Source organism: Columba livia, chromosome 1 (genome assembly GCF_036013475.1).
Source record: "Columba livia isolate bColLiv1 breed racing homer chromosome 1, bColLiv1.pat.W.v2, whole genome shotgun sequence".
NCBI classification, from domain to species: domain Eukaryota; kingdom Metazoa; phylum Chordata; class Aves; order Columbiformes; family Columbidae; genus Columba; species Columba livia.
Genome location: NC_088602.1, coordinates 60,630,695 through 60,653,249, shown reverse-complemented (window position 1 = coordinate 60,653,249; position 22,555 = coordinate 60,630,695). Strand labels below are relative to the sequence as shown.

General features: G+C 38.2%; 1 long non-coding RNA gene across 2 annotated transcripts in view; it reads right to left on the bottom strand.

Moving 5' to 3' along the window:
* The window catches only part of LOC110362857 (uncharacterized), a 74,112-nt gene that overhangs the window by 32,287 nt on the left and 19,270 nt on the right, over positions 1 to 22,555 (bottom strand). The window contains exons 5-7 of one of the 2 annotated variants that reach the window (XR_010471577.1): positions 21,037 to 21,113; positions 15,898 to 16,043; positions 2,418 to 13,078 (exon numbers count right to left, since the gene is read on the bottom strand). This is a non-coding gene — a long non-coding RNA (uncharacterized LOC110362857). Of the gene's footprint in view, positions 1 to 2,417; positions 13,079 to 15,897; positions 16,044 to 21,036; positions 21,114 to 22,555 lie in introns of those variants that run through there. The other variant, XR_002420525.2, reaches the window with a different exon arrangement.

Genomic DNA, 22,555 nt, shown 5'->3' with positions numbered 1-22,555 from the left:
CTCAACCAGCTCAGTCCAAATGTACTGTAAAATGTCCTGTAAAAGTGGCAGCTGGTAGCAATAGGCCTGACATTCAGGATGATATTAGCATCGCCTAAACCGAATTAGTCTAATGAAACATGATGTAACAATCACAGGAACTTTTTTTCTGAGGCTGACAAAGTAAGGCCCTGAGCTCGTCCACCTTTGCTCGCCCCTAATTGAGGGTGGGTAATGAATGTACATGTTAACCAGCTCCATTCTTCCTTCTGGGTTTCATGGCGGCCCTGCCTGCGGCCTGCTGCCATTGTTTAAGGCAAGGGTGCAAGACACAGACTGAAGGATTGCTACCCAGATGTTTCAAGCCACCCACAGAAAATCATCAATGGGCTATAAATTTGTGAGGGTAGAGAAAGATTTGCAAAAGAATTGGAGGCAACCACAGGGAGAAGCTTGAATAAAAGAAGCTCTGCTGGTGGTATGGTACCAGTAGATGGACAGACTGAGGGCTTTCCTGTGGCAATCTGTTCCCTGCTAGCCATGAATTTTAACTAGCTGTACACAGAGTGATTGCTTTACTTGTTTAGACTTCTGGTTTTATTGACACACAGCCATGTAGTTAAACAAAGGTCAGAATTACCGAAATACCATGAACGGCCTATGCACAACCATTCAGTAAAGGAAGCGGCTGGCTTACCCAACATGGGGGTTTTTTAAATACTTGTGCAATCATTGGGAATTTTCTTTTCTTTTTCTTTCAATTCCATGCAGTGTTAACTTTCGTTACTGATTACATTTCCCTTTTCCTGTAAATAATAAGACAATTCCAATCCTAGACAATTTAGGAAGAAAAATTAAGGTCCTGATTCTACCATTTTTCTTCATACTGAGTGAAAAGACTTTGCCTTCTAAAATTCAGTGTATTGGCTCTCAAATGTAAGAAAGGGCAAGCATTTTTGTTTCATTGTAAACCAACCATTGTACCAGCCTTACATATGTGGATGCCAGTGCATCTTGCACCACCAGGACTCAGCTGTCTTCCTATCCCCAGACCTCACAGCTCCTTGTACTACCCAAACTGCCTCCCACTGCAGCGCAGTTTCTCAACCGGATTATGTTATACATACCCACTAATTATCCATTGATTTCTTGTCACTGTTACAGGCAGTGGCAGTGGGACAGGAGAAGATCATGGATACCATTTCCATTGGAGCTACCTTGATAAGGGTGAGATGTGTTCCTGAGGTTATAGCCAAATCAGGAATAGAGACACCTGACTCCAGCTTTCCTTAGATTTTCCTTAAGGGATTTATTAGATAAAAACAGAAGCTCTCTGCTTTTAACTCTGGTGCATCCCTTTCCTGCATATCATATTGCAAGAAGGTCTTGCAAAGGAATTAGCCACTAGGATTATCTTCCTGGGGATTTTCATGCACGAAGTGGTCCTTATGTTTTAATTTTTAACTCAATAACTTTTAAAAATATCTGAAACTAAAATCAAGGAAAATTAACATGATTTTAAAACTTAATAATGTTCTGATACATGAACCAAAATTCTAAATATTATACAATGTATATTAAAGGAAATTACACAGAGAGACAAACCCGTCCTGGTATGACGCTCTCCAGATGATCAATAAAAGCAGAATTTTGTATTATGGAAGTCTGACCAGTGTAGTTGCAGAGTGGGCCTGCACAGTTCATAATAAAAGATCTTTAGGGACAGTCATCCTTGTTTATAAACAGTATTATTTGTCATCAGAAAGGCAAAAAAACTATTACGAACCACAGTATCTGACATTAGGGCATATGCATATGCACAAGACTGAAGTACCTTAAAACACCTGGCTTAAAACTAAGGAAGTGCATATTAGAGGTATTTGTCTAATTTACAGTGAAGAACACAGATTGTTCACTTCATATGAGGTCTCACCCTGAAGCTACCATACAAGACTACATCATTGCATGACAGAGCACAAGTGCTGCATCAACAACTAGAGCCCTTTAGACATAATACTTAAGATATGATCCAAGATGAACATACCCAAAGACCCTAGTTGTATCAATTAAATGCATGTTCTTTGAATTTTAAAGAGCACCAAGTTAGCTGGTAAGTTAGAAAAGCACAGTCATCACTGGCTATGTAGGATTTACTTTCCTTCTTCAGGGCTAAAAACCTTTCAGATGTCACTGAATATACACAAACAGACAAACAAACAAACCACCAAACTGGATCTTGAGGACAAGTAATTTGTGATATTTGTAGCCTTCAAGTCCAGGATGCTGTGATTATGCATGATGTTCCCTATCCCATTATGTGTCTTCTGTAAGCAAACACAGTGGCTGAGACTGAGTTTTCAGGTTATTTTTAAAACCTGCATTATGCATTTAGGGTAAGACTTTTAAGGACAAGACATTTTGAAGTACATTACATCTGACACAAGCTAACAATGAATTTCTCTGTGGTCTTACTGGATGAAAAGGAAGTCTTGGGTGAACCTGTTCTCTGTAATCACAGTGAAATAATACTCTTTGATTTTCAGTGCATGTCATTCACAGTTATTTATAGGACAATGCTGGAAGTCAAAACAGTCATCAAGGGTTAGCAGATATTAGACTTAACATCATACGTTTTCATTAATGGGCTTAAATGAACAAGTAAAGAAATACTCCAGTGATTAAGGCTATTAGAAAACTAGTCACTCATATCAGCCACCAAATATGAGTCTCAAATTTCCATTAGAAAAGAATTTTCTGTCTTAATGAATGATTATTTGATCACAATATGATTTTCTGAAAACAGCTAAATTACGATGCATCACTAAGTACTGATGGCTCAAAAATTTAATTGCCTGTGTCAGACTCTTTTCCTAAAAATCAGACACTAGAATCCAAGCAGTTTAAACTATTATTTCTACAAATATAGCTGGTTTTGAGCAACACTGCAGTCTTTTAAAAGCCCATTGCCATCTGCTCTGTCAAAGTAATAAATGAAGAAGTTGAATTTACATGTGGCACTGTGTTAAATGAGGTAAAGTTCAGGACAGAGTTTCACTTCCCAGCAGATGGGGATCTCTCAGCAGGGATGGAAGTCAACAAAGAGGGTAGCAGGGGGTTTCCATAAATTCATGTGATCCCTGGGCAGAACTAAATGGATTAAATAACAAGGATTCTAGGAGCTAAGCTGTGTCTTGTTATACTAAGATGTCTCTGCATATTAGATACACAACAGTTATTCATCCTTTCTTGATACAGTAGAGAAAACATGCTATCCTTTTTCTTTGAATTTTGAGCCTGTTCGGCCTTGTGTCTTCCTTTGGAACTGCAGAGTCCAAGACAAACTATAAATCTCTCCTACTCAATAAGAAGGTATTGAAAAGTCTACGTTACCACAGAGAAAGGCAAAAAGGATCTGTGGGTACTATTCAATGGTTTCACTCAAGTGTCCTAAAAATGTTATCATTCATTGTTCATTAATATTTGCATCACAGAGAGTTATTGTTACAGATTGTTTAAAGTATTTTTCTTATTATTTTTCTTTTATTCTGCAAAAGTGGGCGGTTTTGCTACAGAAGTTTCCCTTGTTTGACAAACCTCAATTTATCACCCAGATTCATCACACTCAAGGAATTCATAAATTAAATGATACTGTTTCAAAAAATGAAAATTTACATGGGAAAATGCTTGGATGAGTAAAATACATAACTTTAAAGCTATTTGTATGTATGTGGGCAAAGAAATCTGTATTGAGAGTTTGGAGGTTTATTTTAGGACCATTGAGCTTGAACAAAAAATTGAATAGCTGGTATTACAATGCATTACAGTGAACAGATAAGTTTGCCTTTGAATAGACTTTCATGTTTGCTTTTGACATCATTCCAAAATAATTCTATTGAATTTTTTATGCTCTGTCTGACATGGCTTCTGACATTCCTGGTAACAAACACCTGATCTGGAGTGAGAGTTTTGAGCTTGGGTTGTTTGTTTGTTTGTTTACATTTTCTTTGGCTAAAATTATTCAATTATTTGCATCGTGGAGCTGTATTATCATGATCACTGCTTCCTTTACCATAGCCTGGCAAAGCTGTTCTTTTTTTTAGCTGTTTCATAGCACTGGATTTTTAGGAGATGAGAAAAAAATTTTCCTGCTCATGGTTTCTATAGGTTGTATAAACTGAGGATTTGCAGTGCAGCTGATTTGGGATGTGGTATTTCACACAATTCCAACCGAGACAAACACAAAGAAAGAAAAAGCATTTGCTCCTGTAGCAGGTATTTGTTTAGTCTGGATTTTTTTTTTTAATTAAGTAAAATTATTTTAAAATATATTGGTGTTTATATAGAGAGGTGGATGGTTTTAGGCACAATACAGATGTATTCACATTCACACAGATGTATACCTGTACGTGAGTTTCAGGTGGTTTTAATTAGAGACATCACTACAGAGCCTATGTCACCTGATTGCCTGACTGCTGAAAACTTTTTTATTTACTTAGGAATGGTGATTGACTAAATAAAGTAGAATAATTAATATTAATATTACAGATCTTAAAACATCATTGTTTATGTACTTTTCTGTTATAACAGTCTTTTGTACATTTCTGAGACAAAACTTCATGCAGGAGAATCCCTTTGCTGAGGAGGAAACACATTTCCAAAAGTCCTTTGTTAAGATGACAGGCTGGCAATTCTACGCCCATCAGCTGTGTTTTTCACATATTACCGTGTCTTAGCATGTAAAAGAAGTTCAGGAGCAGGATTTCTTTGTCAAAGTGAGTTAACTTCATTGTAACTGCAACCAAAATTCTGGCACACATTCATTTTCACATCTCCTCTAAAAGCATACAGCAATTTGAACAGCTGTTAGCTTCAAACTGACTGGCTTTGGGTCTCCTGAGAAGAAAAAAAATAAAAATAACCAAGTCCAGCAGAAGAGTGTAAGCTGATAGAAGTAGATTAATACATTGCCCAGTCAGTCTCTGCAGCAGTAGGACAAATTTACTACGGCAGATAAATCGCGAGCTGTCCCATGCCCAAACTCAGGGTGGGATATTGCTGATGAGCATCTACAGACAAGATAGTGGTGAGGTGGGGGTAGAGTCAGGCTACAAGCTTTAAAGCTCTTGCACAATTTTGTTTTCACACTCAGCTGAGCTGTATTTTATATCTGTCTCCCTGCTTCCTAGTATTACAGTGGTTATGGGAAGGTGGGATAGCAATTACTGTTTGGGCATTGAAATATGTCTTTCTGCTCCGATTTTGTTTGCATTGTTCATCTTTATTTCAAAGAATATTTTTGAAAGCCCAATTTTTAAATAAATCTGCAACAATAGAAAGATGGGTCTTTCATTTGCTTCCCCTGAAGTCAGCATCCAGCTCCTATTGTTTTCGGAAATGAAGGATCAAGTTCATGACATGTTTACAAGACAATACAAAGGGAAGGCAGAAAACATAACAAAAGTATAAATATCTATATACACCTATCTTTATATAAAAGTAAAAACTTTTAAAGCAGTCTGTTTGTTCCTATTTCAAGAAATACACTAACGGTCCTATTAACATCTGAATACACTGTATCGTGTTGTTTGACTGAAAGGGAAGGAAAATAAAAGCAACAAAAAGTTTGAGAGCACTTGAAAAGTGTGATACAGGATTGTGCAGTGTTAGAGAAGGGAATATTGAAGACAGGCTTGGATCTTGAAGGCGTTTTCTGAAAGGCTCTTTGTGTGGATTTCTTCAGAGAGCTTGTGGCTGTCTCAGAGCATCTCCCTGACTTCAGATTGTACCTGAGCTGCAGATCTTCACAGGGACCACAGATGCAGGCAGGCTCACACAGCAGCTTAATCCCTGCATGTCCTTACAGGAACACACGTCCTGAGAACTCTCCAGTTACTTCTTGGAATGTCTTCCTAAGTCTGATTGCATTTTTAGCAGTGTCCTGCTTTTATTAGTCTCAGAAGCCCATGCTCCACAGTCATGTGGTATTAGTCACTGATATGGACTATTTTAAAATGACTACTGATTTGTCAAATCCCCATGAGTGCCGGTGGCTGTTGGAAGTGCCAGGAAGCTTAGTTCATGTCTGAGTGTCACAGCATTTGCCTCTTCAGTCACCCTTATGTCTTTTCTAGTTCCTTAGCCCTCACCATATATCTTCCAAATATGTATTGCAGCTGGGAAAAAGGGCAGCCATGGGTTACAGTTGATAGTCGTGGTATTTTTATGCTGCAATGTAAAAAAATTTTACCTTGTCATTTTCCCCTTGGAATAGCCATTGACACAAGAGTAAGGGTGCTTTCAGAACTTCTGCAGTTATTTACTCTAATTTCTTCATGACAAATCCTGATATTTTTTCTTAAAATTATTTTATATTAATAGTGCAATCTAATTTTGTTTGGAAAATAATGCATTTAAATTCTACCTCCCTTCTGGAAAAGGGAGGTTTGAAGCTCCAGGAAAGGATAGAGTTTGTTTATATTTTCATCAAGCTATTTTTAAGTGCCCTTAGGTTAGACTTACACAAGGACTTGGGCAATGGTGAGAAATGCAGGTCATATCTTCTAGACACCTTGCCTCTTATTAGGACCCACCACCCTGAGTAAAATTTAATTAGATGCTTTGTACAGAAAACATGAATAACACATGCTTTCAAAGGAGCCTCCAGAAAAAAGCTTAGTCATGAGGCTATAGGTTATTCTGAGGTGACAGAGTTTGGGCATTAAGCTAGTTGTTTAGATGTTAGGCATCATCAAGACTTGGGTAAATACATGCGCAGACGGGGTATGACTTTAAGAAACATCGCAGACAGGCGCCTACCTATTTCGGTCCCTCAGGCACTGAGATACAGAAAACATATTTTTAAGGTTCTTAAAGGCTTGTGTTAGACCTCCAAATTAGTTTGCAAGGTCTAAAATCTGTCCCAGTCTACTTACAGAATTAAAGTTAAATTGCTTAAAATGTCAATTGTTACTTGAACAGAGGTGAGCTGTGTTAAATGATCCAAATATCGCCATTTTAAGGTGGAAGCATGCTGTTTCAATATTATTTCCAACAGAATGATGGAAACAAAAAATCTGACTTTTTAAAGACAGCAGCTACCCAAATATTTCTTTGGTAGTTTAATTATCCCTTATGATTTTCCCTAAGGGTCAAATTTCCCTTTTTATAGTACATACAGAACTACACTGAATTTGCTGACAAATGTTATATGCAATGGGACAAAGCTGCAAAGCAAAGAAAATAATATGATCATAAATGAGATGTGCATGGAAAACCTTTCATTTTTTAGTTGGCAAATTCCATTGCTTTGACTCAGTGCAAATCTGTAAAACAAGTTTCAGATGTAACCTACATTATGGTGTCAAGTTGAAAGAAAAATATCTTGTCCAAAAGTGTGCAAAGAATTAATACAATGTTTTCCTTCGGCTGGCTACTTATGAACAAGATGCTGAAAAGTAGAATTATCACTTCTTCTGAGAAGCTATTTTTAAATTAGTTTTTAATTCCATGGTGAAACAAAAGTAAGTTTTACTGTTCCAAAAGATAAATTCCATTTGGAAAAATAAAAACCAGATTTTTTTTTATTGTTTTGAAGTGTTACTAAAGTTTCTTTCTGAAACCACAAAAAAAAATATATTTTAAACTTTAACTTTTTACACAGGGATTATCAGTAAAATCAATTCCACTTAATACATTGCAAATTAAGGACATAATTGATTCAACTGTCCTATGCAGTATTCATGATTTTTCATCCAAAGGTGGTTATTTATAGTCATTGTGAATTTTCACATGCATGATAAAATGAAAGAAAAATATATAAACATTTTCTGTAACTGAGGTAAGACTTTCATCATGAACTTTCCACTCAGCATGGGTGACCAGAACCTAGGAAATGTGATTGTTTCATCAACACTGACCATAAATATCCATTTTCACAGATGTAACTTCAGAACAAATCTGGTAAAGCCCATGAACATATTCTGGATTTTCAGCAGCCTAAATGACAGTAGAAGTGTATCCCTGGCTGCCCCTGACAGTGTTTCACTTAAGTGTTATTTAAAATAAATTTCCAGTGCAATAAAGCCTCTCCCCTCTGCAAACGTAAATTATATTTAATATGCCTGGGAACAAGTGAGGCTGCCAAAGTCTGAGGCAAGCCAGCCTTTATGACTTCAGTCCTTTCTCAGCCCTTGATTACAATTTGATTTCCTCTGGCATCAAAAGACAAACTATTTTAGTGAACAATGTTCTTCCTTTACCAAGAGTGAGCTCTAGTTACTTGGCAGAAGGCCTATTTACTTGCAGACAACATGTCCAACCTCCCAGCAATAGCATACCCGTGGACTTTGATTTAAAACAGCACAAAGTAAGAAAAACAGAACAGAATGTATATTGCTCACTTGAGAGGCTTATTGTTTAAACGGCCTACTTATCATCAAACTGTGCTCCAATCCTCAACACTTTCTTTTGTGTACTTTATGTCAGACATATGGCCACGTTGGGATGCTGACAGCAGTTTTAACACTGCTGCACTATACATACTACTTGTAATTTGTTCTATCTTATAGTCGGGGCTTTATTCGAAGAAGAAAGCAAATTTTAAATGCTGCTGTTAATAACTGTAACCGCCTGGCAAGAAGATATGAAAGTGATGTGCTTGAAATGACAGCAGAGTTCATTCATCTACACTGAGAGCCTTGTAGATGTTAAAGCATTCAAAATGAAGCAGCTATTATAGTAAGAAACGAAATCCACAAAGGCTCCTGAATTCAGTAACACAAAATAAAATGTTCCCATGCTCTTAACTCCCCATCCCCCCTCATGCCACGAGAGGAAAAAAAAAAAGGAGAAACACATTTCAAACAGACACAAATTTCTCTCAGCCTTTTTGTTTACCTCCCCCTTTGGGTAACCATATATCTTCCTTGGGCTTGCAATAGCGTGCTTTTCCCCTTCTCAGCACTATCTGAGCGCCAAGAATGCCCTTTTACCTCTTTTTCTGTTTGTTTGTTTTACTTAAGTACCTTAAACCCGATATAGTGGTCAGGATGGAAGAATGGGTTAGACAGCACTCAGGTCCCAGGCAGGCCTGCCCACCCCATCCAGGCAGGAGGCTTCCTGCCTGCACAACATCACCGAGGTTTCCTTGCTCTTGTTCTGGAATCTCCCCTGAGGCCAAGGTGCCTCCTGAATAGATTAGGCTACTCTTTGATTTCACCTGTATTCTACACCTTATCAGCTTCACTGTGGAGTAAGAAGCTTCCAACAATTATGTTACTACAGTAGAAAACGCTGTTTCATTCACAGAGAAAAAAAAAATAAAAGTGTGAGGAAATACCCTGGTTCAGGGACTGTTTTATTTAAAAAAATCTGATAGAAAATATTGATACTGTCAGAACTGTACTTCATTTTGAGGATTAAGTGGAATTAAATAATTACAGGTCTGAATCAGAGCACAATATTCCAATGGTCTCTAAGCAGAACATATCCATTGGTATCGCATTATTTGGTCAAAATTTCAGTCGATTTTGGAATTATTAAAAAAATAAATAAAAAAAACAACCAACCAGATCTCAGAATTTTCCAAAGAATCAACATTCCAAAGTTTAACTAGCTGTGTTCAAGATCAAAATCCACCTGAACAGAAGAATGACATTATAAAACCTAAGCTCCTTCACTACTACAGCAGGGGCACTAGAATGAAACAGAAATGAACATCTCATAATTATAATACTAGGTAAAACAATTAAAATTATTAGAAAAATGACATGTTTACATATCTTGTTGAAAAATTCAAAAGTACATTAGTGAGGAAAGGGAGGAAGGGGGAGAGACGATTATATATGTGTCTGAACTATTATTGACAGTAAAAATGAAATTGCACAAGATCATTGAGGTCTTGAGTATTGTGTCATTGTCATGACAAATAAAGAATAAGGTCTGGGAAAAAAAAATGTCTCCTGTGTACTCTAAAGATTGTCATAAGTAATAAAAGGAAAGTGCAGCTGGGTCTGCATTCTGAGAACATGTTCATTGTGAGTCTGTTGGAGTAGAACAAGAAGGTAGGCTAGAAGGAAATATTATTATATCTCAGCTGGAAAATTCCTGTAATATTTTAGGGGAAATATCAGAAAAAAAATCTACAGGGATATTTTAACTGTTCCCAGATATATTGAGAAATAAGAGCAATATAGGGTAATTTAAAAATGCTGAAGGATTATTACTGTGCAGGTTTTAGGATAAATTTTGTAGAAGAGTAATTTATTTTATAAGGAATCTTACTGAACTCACCACAATGAAATATGACAGATTTGATTTGCTGGCATAACTCTCAGAAATCTCTGGATTGCTTGTGGGTTCTGGCAAAGAGGGATAATTGGAGAATTGCTACATTACAGCCATATTCTCTTTTCCCTTAAACATGGGGATAGTCAGATACCTTAAAAACTAGCTAAGCAGGATTGTGCACAATTTAACAAAGAGTCATTCAGCGTCAATGCTTATGCCCCTGTCACACTGACATGATCCATGTAAAGCACCAGGCCAACATTTCCCTGCAGTCAGACATTGTCAGGCATGAATTTATTCTAAGGGCATTTATGTCAGGATTTTCCTGTTATTGAAAAACCACAGAAAATCAGAGAAACCATCAAGTAGGTGTTTTCTTGGATCATTCACCTGGACTTTAAGAGACTTGAATCTAAATAATCTCTCTTGTAACTTCATGGAGGCAGTAATCTGAACTCACCTTATAAGAGATCACCTTTGGCAGTTAGTTACTAAATATTATGTTACTGGTTCACGTCATTCTCCTAGTGAGAGGAATTCCATTTTGGTCACTGGACCACAGATGGAAAGAGCTGCGGTCCCCCAGAGCTTAAGACACATACCCAAGATCCTGGTGTAAGTCTCAGCTCCAACGACTACATTGTCACGTACATGAACTAAAATTCCAGCAGCTTGGTGGCCAGAGGTCTCACAAAGTTCTGATTGAAGTCATGTCATCAAAATAAAAGACTTGGACACAGATTATTATGGTCAACTTGAACATGCTACTGTCAATGACAAAAAAAAGTCATCAGAAATCATTAGAAGGGGAGTATGTTGTGTATGTTTTATGCATCAAGCTCACAGAAGGCAGAAGTAGATGAATAGTGCATTTGAGGTACCATATTTTTGAGGCTGGGAAGCTTTTGTTTCTGTTAGGAAACCTACTGTGGGATGGCCAGCAGGCACAGTGGGTATCTATGCTGTGTACGCTTAGACACTCAGATGTTGACAAAGTATTGAAGCGGATCAGTGCAGCTGGGGACGATTTTGAGAGTGTCAGTTATGCCTAAAGGTGAACATGGGCACTTTTTAGGGAGAGTATGTAGGTGCCTTACGTCTTTCAGACTCTGGATTTCAGATGGCAACAGTTCCTCCACATACAGAAGTGCAAAGCTAATAAACATACTTTAAAAACATTATGTGGACAAGGACAATGAGAGCTAAAACTGAGCTAGCTCAATATTCTACTTTGCATCCCCCCAGTCTCTATCATCCTTAAAAATACTATTTTCTCAAGTTTTCAAAGCTCATTCACGTTCTAAGCAAAGAAGAAAATTACAATAACACCGCCACTTTAAAACTTCAAATACAAGAGCCAAATTCATCCCTGATGTGATCTCATTAGCTTAATGAGATTACACCAGGGATGTAATTGTCCCAAGGACTAAATTAAATGAACAGTAATATATGTTTTTTGTAAAATCCTGTAACATGCTTTCATTAACTTTGTTCCCCTAACCATGTATTTAACCTCTCTTCCTCTCTCTCCACTCATTGTCAGTGTAAATGCAGCTCATCACCTAGGTAAGATTAAGCACATTAACTACATGAAGGAGTCAGCATGCTGAATTTACCTATTAATCTTTTCTCCCACCCTCTTAATGGACTGATTTCAACTCCATGAAGCAAAAAGCAAATATTGCTTCTCCCCATAACGAAAAGTTAGGGGAAAAAAGAAAAAAAAGTCATTAGGTACCAGGTGCATTTTTTAATTATATTATTTTCCTTCATTGTCTCTCCCTCTGTATCTCTTTCAAACTGGCAAAAATCCAGTGACTATTTTGCTGTATCATGTATGAAATGTTTCGCTTCATTGTAATACCAAGGCTGCAATCCTTCCTTCAAACTATGACTATTAATATGTATTTCATCCTCTGGCTTTCCTGAGCCAAAGCAAATGAACTGTGGCCTCATTTAAATGAAATGGTCTCTTGACCCTTTGCGCAGTTTAAAATGATGTAACCTGAACCATTTTAATCTGAAGGCTGGAACAAGTCAAAAGCTGTAATGAGTTCAGGACACTTCAAGACATCAGAAGAGCTATCTTGCCATAAAAGATGCATATTTTGCATATGCAAGCTATAACATCATATATCTGATGAGTGACACAGACATTAAAAAAACTGCCCAGTAGTAGATTTTTCTACTTCTTTCCAGTGATGACTCCAGCAACCGATCTTGCACAGGGGGTGAAATAATTGATAGTACAAGTGACACCAGAGTTAAATGCCTCTGTCAGCTTTTCCAAAAGAATAAGCATTATGGTGAGGGTTTAAACCTGGGCAATTTCTAAACTGGCAGACTATTAAAAACTTAGGGAAAGTGCTGCCGTTCAGTGAGCTGGGTTTGTTACAGATTTTGAGAATACCATGTTTGTCTCTCCAGCCTTCTCTGAGATGCCACTTCTCAAAATATCCTTCAGCTATGTTTTCAGTTCCTTTCCATTTCCACTGTGATTACATCTAGAGATCTCATGGACTCCAAAGACCTCAGAGACAAACATGGAGTCCACTGAAGTCAGTAAAAACAGATATAACAAAACTTTACATGTTGGTTTGGGTTTTTCTAAGACATATAAACACTTCATAAAATGGGAGAAGTCCAATCTTATAAGTGGAAAAACTTAGGGATAATGATGCCAACCCATAATAAATCTCTGTCCCAGATGTCAAATCCAAAGGATAATCCTATCTTTTTTTTAAGAAGCAGCTTCTGTTCATACTATGTTGTGGTGACTTGGTGCTCTGTTCTCATCTTGAGAGCTGACAATCTAGTGGCAGAGGAAAAAGGCAAATTAAACAAGGTAGAATGAATTCAGAATGCAGAGCATCCAGCAGAGCTGAACGTAACAAGCTTGAATTAAATAATTAGAACACCGAGGGGAAAAAAACCTTCAGAGAGCAAAGGGTGTTCTTGGCCACTGATTGCTATTTAAATTGGTTTGGCCTGTAACGATTTAGAGATGGTCAAAATGCATAAATTTCCCCAAGCTTTATGTGCTTGGCTGTGATGACTGAAGAAGGGAAAAAGTCCAATTTGCATAGTATATTTTTATAGATGGTTAAGCCTTTAAGTGGATTAATAAAGTTTGCTACTTTTTAAGGCATAGGTTTGCATTAAATGACAGGCATTCAAGTTAAAAATAAAATGAAAACAACATACACACACACTGATTAGAAACACATACAATGCCTATTTACCAAGGTTAAGGTCATAGAGTTATTATAGTCAGATAACCAAAACATCTGCACAGGAAAAGCTTTCAAATTTCACCAAATTATGTATCAAATCATTTTATGGGTCTCATGGTACTGTTAAAATCCTTGAAGACTGCTGTGTGCTGAAATAGCTCGCCAGCTCAGAACTTGAGCTAAAACTCTTCTGATAGATATTCATTCACTTACCAAGTGGGATGCTATTCAAACTCATCACTTTAACTCTCCATCCAAATATTTTTCCATTAACTGATGGACTTTTTTTTGGTGACATGATTTCACATAAGAATGAGAGAAATAGAAAAATACTACCTGCTTTCAAACTCAAAAAACTAAATCTTATCATGTAAATTTCACCCCAGAGAGGTTTTTGCCCATAGACAAGTTGTGTATTAAAGTACAAATTATAACTGGGCTGGTGAGAGTACTTTTTTTTTTTTCTAGTTTCTGGTTAAATCAGAAAGAAAATTTGTGGCTTACTTATAATTAATTTTTTATAAATTTGTGAAAAAAAGAAAATAATTTGCAGCTGAATTATATTTTTTACATTAAACAAGGTGGTTTAATTTTATAAATCTTAAAAATAATCTACATACCAAAATAACATTTTGAAATTTAAAAAGTAAATATTTCAATTACATGATATTAAAATGAAAGTTACATTATCTTAGAATCATCAAATCATGGAATTATTTGGGTTGAAATGGACCTTAAATGTCATCTAGTTCCAAGCCCCTGCCATGGGCAGGATCACCTTCTACTAGACCAGGTTGCTCAGATCCCCATCCAACCTGGCCTTGGACACTTCCTGAGATGGGGCATGCACAGCTCCTCTGGGCAACCTGTTCCAGTGCCTCACCACCATGATGGTGAAGAACTTCTTCCTTATATCTAATCTAAATCTACCTTCTTTCAATTTAAAGCCATTATTCCTTGTCCTATCACTACATGTCCTTGCAAGAAGTCCCTCTCCGTCTTTGTTTTAAGTCTCCTTTAAATGCTGAAAGGCTGAAATAATGTCTCCCAAGAGCCTTCTCCAGGCTGAACGACACCAAGTCTCTCAGTCTGTCTTCATAGGAGAGGTTTTCTATTCCTCTGATCATCTTGTCAAAATAAATCTATTCTTTTAGGACAAAGCAACTAATGAGACAAAAATTCACAAGATGTGACCAAAAGCAACAATTTCCAACTTTAAAAAGGGAAAACAAATAAAAGTGCACTGGTAAATATTACTTTGGGCTACCTCTGTCAGCAGATCAAAATTGTCATTGCATCTTCTTTGATCATATGCCCAAATATAGAATGGGCACATATGACTCAAAAATGTATGTTACACAGACTTTTCTTTCCAAAGTAATACATTTCATAAGTAACTGAATGTGAATCTTCAAAACATAGGGAAAGAACCCTCAAAAAAGGATCTATTCAAGAAAAGTACAAAGCACAAGGTATGGTGGGGGCCAAGTTCTCCCTCAGGCCCCCCTGAATTTGACTGAAGAAGCTTGCATAGTGCAAGTACCATGTCCTCCTCCCTTTAAACGATTAAACATCACATCTATATAGAAACACTAGTGTCATAGAATTGGACGTAGTGATCAGTTTAGCTAACAATATTTCAATAAGGCCTTTGCAAGACAGTTACGTAACTAAGCTATTAAAAAATACTAAATACAAAATACTAAAATAGGTATAGAGAGTCACAGATTGACAATATTTTAATGTAGCAAGAATTAGTGGGAATTTAAGTCTTAGCAGAGGCTCTTGTACTAACAAAATTAAATTCAAGCCTCGGGAACACTGTTGCTTGGAGAGCAGTAATGCCCTGCAGGGAAGTGAGTGCAGCCAGGGGTCCAATGTACCCTGGTACCTCAGATACCAACATCAACACTTCAGCTGTTTCCAGCTGTGTTCAGTGTGCACAAAGTAAGGCTCTAAGTTACGACACCAAGCTTTGTTTCATGGCTTGCATTTGGAATGAGATTGCAAAGGGTTAGCCAAGTGTTAGTCAGGTAGTGTCTGCTTTGGTTGCATAAGTTACTTGGAAAATCTGGGAATCCCTGAGAAAGTCAAAGGAAACTGCTTTGTGGGCGTCGCTTCAAAGGGCTGGGATGGACAGTGTACTGGATCCTTTTTCCCAACAGCATCTAAATTTATCTCCATTGTTCTTTTTTTCTTTTTTTTTTTCTGCTTAGTACTAAACCTGGATCCCAGCCAGCAAGGGACAACAATATCTTGACAGAGAACTTCATGCATCCCACACGGGTCATCTACATTGTCTGGGATCCATGTGCATCAGAGATTACAACAGTGGAAAACAAAAGAATTACGCAACAGAAAGGTCTTGATGAGAGTAAACAAGAGAAACGTGACTTACTGCTAAAGTGCTTTCCTGCCTGTAGCTGAAGCAGAGGGACAGGAGGAGGTCCACCCTTCAAATCTTCTCAGACAGTAACATAAAAATGCACAAATAAGCAACTGGAGTCTCATGTACTGTTGTCCGGTGTTTCTGTTTAGTCAGTACTGTTCCTCAAAGCAGAGATAAAGGAGTAAATCGCATGCAATTTCATACAAAAACACACATTTGTTTTAAGATCCAGCTGATAACATTGATAAAGTCTTAGGTAAATTAAAAGTGTGTTACTAAAGTCAATGGTGGTTTATTCAAATGGAAAATCAACCATACCCGTGAGAGAGCTTGACTGAGAGGAAGACTGTGGGACCACTAAAATCCTGGTCTGTTTTGAAAGAGGTCACTTATCCTCACGTTAACCATCAGAGCAGTGTGGTCAGCCTGAGCTATCTCAGAGCCCTTGACACAACCACCCCTCTAAGCACCTGCTCTGCAAATGATTCAGCTTGCCAAGGCTTAGCAGGCTCCCCAGTCCCACCAATATGTCCCCATGGCACCATTGCCCTCACTTTTAACCCTTCCTTCAGTTCTGCACATGCCAACCATGAACCACCTCCTCTCTGAAGGAAGGGAATTGCAAAGTAGGGAGTATTAAGCTGAAGAGTAGTTCCTGATCACACTCTTTTCTCCTGCAACTCGTTGTCAACAGCACACTGCTTCAGTGGGCACAGGCACATCTGCTCCATGTGGATATTAGAAAGAAATTCTTTACAGAGAGACTGGTCAGGCATTGGAATGGCCTGCCCAGGGAGGTGGTGGACTCACCGTCCCTGGAGGTTTTTAAACTGAGATTGGACATGGCTCTTAGTGCCATGATCTAGTAAATGGACTGGAGTTGGCCCAAGGGTTGGACTTGATGATCTCTGAGGTCTTTTCCAACCCAGTCGATTCTGTGATCCTGTGAAAGAGGAGAATCAGCCAGAAACAGGCTGCTGTTGGTGTTGAATATACACAAAAATTGCTGAGGAGCTTACTATCCAGAAGCACTTGGAAAGAAGCTGCCTGGTGACCTAAGATGTTAGGAAGCCTCAAGGCACACCAAATACTATATTTTTCTTACTTGTGCATATGCATGCATTGACTATTTGCTATAGTCAGTCTTTAGTCTCTTACCCTTTTTGGAGGAAAGCTTGTGTTGCCCATGTATGAGTTGTGTTTTGAGATATCTCTAAGGGCAGTACAAGTTGAAAGCAATTCAGAGGAAGCTCGAATAATGGACTGAAGCAGAATTTAGCCATATATGACAAAGATGTAGTATTCTGGAAAGCCTTTTTCTGCTGATGGTCAATCCTGGACCTACCTAAACTCCTTTGGGAAATCCATAGAGTTTTATGGCAGCCCAGAATGCACAGAAGTATCTCCGCTTTCACAAGACTAAGTCAACAAATGAATTCTTCTTACTTGAACCAGATCAGCATTAAAATATCAGATATTTATCAATCTATTTTGACATCATGATCCAATATGCATTCTCAGAGCACACCTAGCATCCTCACACAACATTAGTACACACACGAAGCATCCTGCTTCTCTTTAAGATAATACCTAATGATTGTTACATTCAGTCAGGATGTAGAAAATAGATTTAGCTGCCTCTCTCATTGAACTAAGGCAAATCCACAAGTATTATCTCCCCTAGAGAATGCTATAAGCATCAGGACACAGGTTATTCAAAATAAGGGTAGTTACAAACCAATTCCGTTAAAGCAATGCCACTGTGCACTGTAGTTCACTGTAGCCAGCAGGTCAAATAAGTGTTTATTCCCCTTTATTTGGCACTTGTGAGACTGCATCTAGACTCTCCAGTTTCAGCCACCCCTCTGCAGGAGATGTCGAGTGTCTGGAGCAAATCCAGAGGAGTGGCAACAAGATGACTACATGACATTTGAGGAGAGACTGAGAGAAATGGGTTTGTTCAGCCTTGAGAGAAGGCGGTGAATGGGGAACCTTGCTGCTCTCGGCAGCTGTCAAATGGAAGGATACACAGATGACAGAGCCAGCCTCTTCCCGGAGGAAGACTGCTGAACATCTCACACACTGAGGGCACAAGAAATGATGAACACAAGTTGGAAAACAGGAAAGTCTCTTTAGGTGCAAGGAGAAAAAAATGTGCCATGGAGATCAATGGACACCTGAGCAGGTTACCCGGAAAGGCTGTGAAAACATTACCTTTGGAGATACCAAAACATTTACTGAACAAGTCTCCCAGAAACCTAATCTAGCTGAGCCTGCTTCGTGCAGAGGACAGGAGATTATGACCTCAGGAAGTCCCTCCCAACCTCAGTTTTTCTGTGATTCTGTGACTCCATGAAAGGAAAGAACAACAAATGAAGGCCTGCAGTTACCTCATAGTTGCAGCACTTGGTTTGCAAAAGAAGATCTGAATTCAGTCCCTAGAACCAAATGTATACTTAAACATGTGTGTGTACACACACAGGCACAGAGGGAGGTGTTATAGCTCTGTTAAAAACAATAGATAAAAAATGAACTATAGCTTTTTAAAACGCCATGTGCTCATTCCTCCTGGACAGAGCTTGCATTCTGGGTGGCAGATGACATGTGAAAAAGAGCATCTCTAGAAACTGCAAGTGAGAAAACCAGTGAGTGGGATTTGAGACACATCCCCAGCCTTCCAGATGTTTAGACTTAGACAGAATTTTACCTATATACTGATCCCAGGTAGCTCCCTCCCTATATTCCAAGATGCCTAATTTTCTCTGTGCTTTTGTACAAGCCTGTGTACTTCATTCCCACTCAAGTCTTTGGGTGCTTTAATGGAACCATTCCCTAGCACTTACTAGATTTCCTACAAACATGCCAATAGTCTTGAAAAGTTCCTGCCTTCTGTGAATTAAATGCAAAAGCTTTCAACTGCTATACAGTCAATTTCTAATACACTTTGCAAAAAGGCATTTTGACCCCCTTATCTTCAAGCTAGTAGATGCTATAGTATTTGAATTATCAAAGTGGACACTACCTCATTCAGAGATAGACCGATCTTTATGCATACGTGCATTATTTGATATCATTGTTCTCTTGCAGTCTGCCCATAAGTGTGTATTATCTGTTATCTCTTGTCTTACAATGTATTCTCTTGAGAAACTGTGAAAAGGAAAACTAATTTCCAGTTCTGTGCTTTTTTTTGAAGACCTCACCGCATGAGGTCTTTGTTACAGCTGCAGGCCCCAGGTGCTACAGCTACATGATATTATTTTATTATAATCATTGATATTATTATAGACTTTGTAAGAAAGAGGGAGATGTAATTACCAAATTAAGTAGGCAGATGGTAAGGTCAGTGAGGACTGAAGTTTAAGGAAGTAGCCTCAAGAAAAGGGAACACTGGTTCTATATCATATTAAAAATAGGCATCAGCATCTCAACTTCTTATATACTTATATAAATAGAATAGTCTTCATGTATGCAAAAGCCTGAAAATGAGCTCAGCATGAAAACAGTATTTTGCACATGCAAATCTATTGCAAATAATTTTTAAAATATTTTAACTTTTGCACCATGTAATTAAGTATTGAAATATTGCTTCTCTTGGTGTTCTTCCCATTCTCGCTAAGTGTGGAGGTTCTGAACTATATTGCTCATGAGTCAGTACTGAATTTGACATTAGTGATATAAGGAAGTAGAGGTGGTTGTTTGAGAGATTTCATGCAGGCAGGAAATGCTGATATGTTACAGAACAAAATAAATTTCCCACCGTGATAGGTAGGTTGGAGTCTATTTCCAAACTATAGCAGAAGTCTCCATCTTAATGTCACTAATCATATTAGCTAAATATCACAGCAGGTAAAATGAGTTTTCAATAACACTGCTGAGTAATTTTCCAGCTAGTTTCATGCTTGGGATAATCTTATTTTTTTCTTTGTAAGTTTTGCATGGATATACTGGGGCAATTATCTTCAGGCATTTGGAAACTAAGCTAGCACAGCAGCTTGCCAGTGTGCCTTAGTGTGACCCACTGTGGTGTTTATGTTCTGCATGCCAGTTGTTATTAGCTCACATGTGCATGGAATACCATTTTCCTCTTTATTGGTTTAACATAATGGTATACCATGGGGAGTGTTTTACAGAAGGGACAGGATCTGAATATAAAGGCTTTCCTTCGAAGCAGGTATTTATTATCCATAGGCAGGAAATTTCACTCATTCTTCCCATTTTATTTTATTCATGAATACCAAAATAGATATCATGGAGGAGCTTAAAGATTAATAGATAAGAGAGAAAATAATTGCAACTATCTTCTGAGCAGTCACAGTTTACTCAGTGTTGTATAAACATTTTCCCAATCTGAGGTATTTGTACAATAAAGGCCAGATTAAGACTGTCCACTACAGGAGAGGACGAATTCCACAGTAAGTTTGTTGGTAAATTCAGCAAGTGCAGGCACACAGTGCTCCTTCTCTACCCCCGTGGTGATATCCTTCTCAGACCTAGGGCTGACTTAAATGTCTCTTTACTTCCCCACCAAAAAGCTGCCTCCAGTCTATCCCTTCAGCTGGGCATGGTGAGTCAGGTCAGAGAACCATCCAGGTTTTGAAACAAACAAACAAACAAACAACTCACAAAAGAAAAGTTAATTTTCCTTTATCCCAGTCTAGTGCTTACTCTGCCTCATAAACAATTGTAGCAGGGCAACACAGGGAGCAATGCATGGAAGGAACAAAAAGGCAGGGATGGCAAGATAAGGGCTGTTTATGTTCATGAAACTGCAGAAGGATGTGCAGGGAAACAGGACCCAAAAAGGAAGAAAAGAGAAAAGTGTCTTGTCTGCAGATTTGCCCAGAATCTGAAACTTTCATTAAAAAAAAACAAAAAGGTGATAATATCCTAATATGAATGAGAAAATGGAAGCCAAACCCCTTTCTGCATTAGATCATACAGCAAGATTACACACCTCAGGCTAGGTCAGGAAAGAGAGCAAGCCCATGGTAAAGGTCTGCAGGTGCATAGAGGTCTTCTTCTGCTTGTTCTCCACTCAGTACAGAAAGCAGAAGCCCCACGCTGAACTGGGAACATGTAAACTCCCAGTCCTGCAGCAGAGGGGTGGACAAGTTGCCCAAAGCCATTGGTCACCCTCGAGATACAGACCTGCAGGTGAGGAGAGGGGACGCTGCTCCTTTGGGTCCAGTCATTGGCGTCTTCTCACATTAATGCCTCAGCTTTGCCTAAGCATGCCAAAAAAAGTGTCAGAGCAAAGGAATACAGAAGTAAAAACTGCAGGGTTGGAAAATATGAACAGCCTTGCTCAAGTGAGCTGTATTGAATTGGAGAAAAAAAAATAGAGAAAAAAAATCCACAACTTGGGAAAGGACTTATTATGCAGGAAAAAAAAAATTGTTCCATTCTAATGTTACTCTGCCTTTCCCCCCAGAGTCCATGTAATTTCAGTCTAATCATGCAGTTCATGTCTAAAGTCCTCTGTAGTATCTGGCAAAAAGGGGTGGAAAATGGGTTTTGGCCTAATGTCCCTCATTGTATGCGAGCATACGCTTACATGGAAAGCTGCAACAGTTCAATCAGTGCTGATACACTTTGAAATAGATTATAAATATGCATATCTCATCCATTTTGTGTTGTGGGTTAAATGTTAAAAGGCAACACAGAAAAAATGCTTTAGGAAATTATTTGAATAAGGACAAGCAGTTAAACTGCTAAATGTAGAGAAATTAAGAGATCCTGGAACAGGTTTGATTGTAAACACTCAAATGGACAGTACTCCCCTAATTTTGACTCACATCTACCTCTTGATCTAATGTGAGACTCCAAACCCTGAAAGCCTAGTTTCTTACAGATTTGTGTCATGTGGTTCTTCTCTGTTTTAACTGAATTGGAGTAAAGCGGAAACTTGATTTTTACATATTCTTTTTATTTACTGAGTAGTCCATGCAGCAGATAAACAATCGTACGTCCTAACTGTGGCGAAAACCTGAGTCAGTGTTTGTGCCTTATTATATTTCAGAAGACCAGCCTGGCAGCTGAGAGTAACATCATGTGTAGGTTTCTTGATCTCTAATAAAAAAAAATAATACAAACAATTACTAGGAATATTTTGGTTTGCTTTGCTTTTTTTTTATCTCTCCAGTTAAGCCATTCATAACATATTTATCCCAAGTTCTCTAATCTCTCTCTGAGTTCATGACCCATCCCTTATCCTCACTGAGGGCATTAAGCAGGTTCTCTACTTGGCTGCTCTTTCAAGAACCACGTGAGAAGTCGGTATCTTTCACACACCTACATCTCTGTCTGATTTGGGAGCTGGCCAGTGGGTTTCAAAGTGATTAAGAAGAGAAAAATGAGAGCAAAGTGATGGGCAACATGGGGACAGCAGCTTCATTTCTTTTGGAAACAAGACAAAAATAGATGCTTGTATATCCTAAATGCCAAAATTAAGTGGAAGGCAACTTTTCTGGGCTTCCGGTCTAATCGGAAACCAGATGTTCCAGGGTTATTTTCTCTGGTCCTTCACAGAAGAGTAATTTTGTCAATAAGTCACTTCCTCTGTCACGGCCTGTGACTTCTTCCGCTGGTATTCAAGTGCACTTAAGGCTGGAGGGGAAGCCAACAAACTTTTCTCAAGAATTTTGGAAACTCATTATAAAAAAACCAT